The sequence below is a fragment of the Entelurus aequoreus genome, linkage group LG25, assembly GCF_033978785.1.
Source record: "Entelurus aequoreus isolate RoL-2023_Sb linkage group LG25, RoL_Eaeq_v1.1, whole genome shotgun sequence".
Taxonomy (NCBI): Eukaryota; Metazoa; Chordata; class Actinopteri; order Syngnathiformes; family Syngnathidae; genus Entelurus; species Entelurus aequoreus.
Window position 1 is genome coordinate 5,274,548 of NC_084755.1, and position 3,787 is coordinate 5,278,334.

Below are 3,787 nucleotides of genomic sequence, written 5' to 3' on the forward strand. Positions count from 1 at the left end.
CACTCGCTGCAGTCTTTTTCCTTTTCATTCCCCAGAGGAAAGAACAAGCTTTATTTTCATGTGAAGATGAGGCATTTGTGTTCTTCCGTCTCAATCTTAAGAAAAAAATAATATCATGTAGGGCAGGGGTCACCAACCTTTTTGAAAGCAAGAGCTACTTCTTGGGTAGTGATTGATGCGAAGGGCTACCAGTTTGATACACACTTAAATAAATTGCCAGAAATAGCCAATTTGCTCAATTTACCTTTAACTCTATGTTATTATTAATAATTAATGATATTTACACTTAATTGAACGGTTTAAAAGAGGAGAAAACACGAAAAAAATGACAATTAAATTTTGAAACATAGTTTATCTTCAATTTCGACTCTTTAAAATTCAACCGAAAAAAAGAAAAGAAAAACTACCTAATTCGAATCTTTTTGAAAAAATTAAAAAAAGAATTTATGGAACATCATTAGTAATTTTTCCTGATTAAAATTAATTTGAGAATTTTGATGACATGTTTTAAATAGGTTAAAATCCAATCTGCACTTTGTTAGAATATATAACAAATTGGACCAAGCTATATTTCTAACAAAGACAAATCATTATTTCTTTTAGATTTTTCAGAACAAAAATTTTAAAAGAAATTCAAAAGACATTGAAATAAGATTTAAATTTGATTGTACAGATTTTCTAGATTTGCCAGAATAATTTCTTTGAATTTTAATCATAATAATTTTGAAGAAATATTTCACAAATATTCTTAGTCGAAAAAACAGAAGCTAAAATGAAGAATTAAATTAAAATGTATTTATTATTCTTTACAATAAAAATTTTTTTTACTTGAACATTGATTTAAATTGTCAGGAAAGAAGAGGAAGGAATTTAAAAGGTAAAAAGGTATATGTGTTTAAAAATCCTAAAATAATTTTTAAGGTTGTATTTTTTCTCTAAAATTGTCTTTCTGAAAGTTATAAGAAGGAAAGTAAAAAAAATAATGAATTTATTTAAACAAGTAAAGACCGAGTCTTTAAAATATTTTCTTGGATTTTCAAATTCTATTTGAGTTTTGTCTCTCTTAGAATTAAAAATGTCGGGCACAGCGAGACCAGCTTGCTAGTAAATAAATACAATTTTAAAAAATAGAGGCAGCTCACTGGTAAGTGCTGCTATTTGAGCTATTTTTAGAACAGGCCAGCGGGCTACTCATCTGGTCCTTACGGGCTACCTGGTGCCCGCGGGCACTGCGTTGGTGACCCCTTATGTAGGGCTTGTTGGTGCTTCTGTGTATTGATGATATTATGCCACTTACCATCCTCTGCATACACATCCTGTTACTAGTCCCCACTCTGTATTCTTGTGTGACACAATATGACTTCAAAGTTTTGATGATTTAGCTCAGTGGTCTTTGAGGTACTGCAGGAGATTGTGAATTTTGGCAAAGACTTTGGTAATATATTATAGTACTTACCGCTATTTAATTTTTTCACAGATGTAGATGTCTTCAAATATATATTAACATTGATCCAACACACTACTGTACTGAACTGATAAATGCGCTTTTAACAAAAGATTGGACACCAATATTAGCCATGAATTTGATGTAACTGGCCATCATTAAAGATAGTTAGTATTAATAATGTATGTGAAAGTTAGAATGGTCATTGATTCTGTGTTTGTAGGAGAAGAGGAGGTTGTAAATAATGTCTAGCCTGGGACAATATTTTGCCTGAAAGACAACAGAGGTTAAAGAAGGTATGGTAGACACGACTGCAAATCAACAACAGACATTAAAGGCCTACTGAAATGAAATGTTTTTATTTAAACGGGAATAGCAGATCCATTCTATGTGTCATACTTGATCATTTCGCGATATTGCCATATTTTTGTTGAAAGGATTTAGTAGAGAAAATCGACGATAAAGTTCGCAACTTTTGCTCGCTGATAAAAAAAAAGCCTTGCCTGTAGCGGAAGTAGCGTGACGTCACAGGAGCTAGTATTCCTCACAATTCCCCGTTGTTTACAATGGAGCGAGAGAGATTCGGACCGAGAAAGTGACGATTACCCCATTAATTTGAGCGAGGATGAAACATTCGTGGATGAGGAACGTTACAGTGAAGGACTTGAGAGGCAGTGATGGACGTATCTTTTTTCGCTCTGACCGTAACTTAGGTACAAGCTGGCTCATTGGATTCCACACTCTCTCCTTTTTCTATTGTGGATCACAGATTTGTATTTTAAACCATCTCAGATACTATATCCTCTTGAAAATGAGAGTCGAGAACGCGAAATGGACATTCACAGTGACTGAACATGTAAATACAGGATTAATAATTCAGCTTTGCGAAGCTAAAAAAATAGAAGCTAACCTAGCTACGTAGCCAACATGATAGCAGCAGTCTCAAATGCAGATATAAACTAAATTAAAAAAAACCCTGACTGGATGGATAGACAGAAGATCAATAATACTATTAAACCATGAACATGTAAATACACGATTAATAATATTCCGCTTGGCGAAGCTAAAAAAACAGAAGCTAACCTAGCTGCGTAGCCAACATGATAGCGTCAGTCTCAAATGCAGATAGAAACTAAATTAAAAAAAACCCTGACTGGATGGATAGACAGAAGATCAATAATACTATTAAACCATGAACATGTAAATACACGATTAATAAAATTCCGCTTGGCGAAGCTAAAAAAAACAGAAGCTAACCTAGCTGCGTAGCTAACTTGGATGCGGCGGTGGGCGTTGTACGCTTTTGACGACACCCCAGTACACTAATGCAAATATCACAGATATTACAGTATTGTACTTAGCCGCTAATACACCGATCGATCCCACCTACAACGTTCTTCTTTGCAGCCTCCATTGTTCATTAAACAAATTGCAAAAGATTCACCAACACAGATGTCCAGAATAATGTGGAATTTTGTCAAAGAAAACAAGAGGCTTTTCTATCGGGTCCGATGGGGTCCAACCACTTCCGTTGCTTTTGTGACGTCACGCGCATAAATCATATCCAAAGGAGTTTTTCAACCGGAAGTGTGGCGGGAATTTTAAAATGTCACTTTATAAGTTAACCCGGCCGTATTGGCATGTGTTGCAATGTTACGATTTCATCATTGATGTATAAACTATCAGACTGCGTGGTCGCTAGTAGTGGCTTTCAGTAGGCCTTTAAGTAAGCGTAATCAAGGGCCCTTTTTTTCTATTGTGTGTCAGTTTAATGTATTATTTAGTTCAATGCAGTCAGGCAGGCTATTCATTGTGCAGTCCGTGTGGAGCAATTGACAAACGTGATGTGGGACACGATCGGTCAGACAGACAAAATTGTTGTTCTCTTTTTATTGTTTCATTTAATCTCGAAGTGGAAAATGTATGATAGTAAAATATTACAACATGCGAAGACAAAAAGCATAACAAATGTCTTAAGACAAAAAGTGACTAACTCTGTTCATTTTGGCACTAAAAAAACTCCATACAATGAAGACACTGATTATTGGAAGAGGAGTTTGTTACAGAAGTTTATTTGTCACCGATTCTGTTCATAACTTATGGACAGAATTTCTAGGCGCAGTCAGGGCGTTGAGGGGATCTGGTTTGGTGGCTGCAGGATTAGGTCTCTGCTTTTTGCAGATGATGTGGTCCTGATGGCTGCATCTGGCCGGGATCTTCAGCTCTCACTGGATCGGTTCGCAGCCGAGTGTGAAGCCACTGGGATGAGAATCAGCACCTCCAAGTCCGAGTCCATGGTTCTCGCCCGGAAAAGGGTGGAGTGCCATCTCCGGGTTGGGGAGG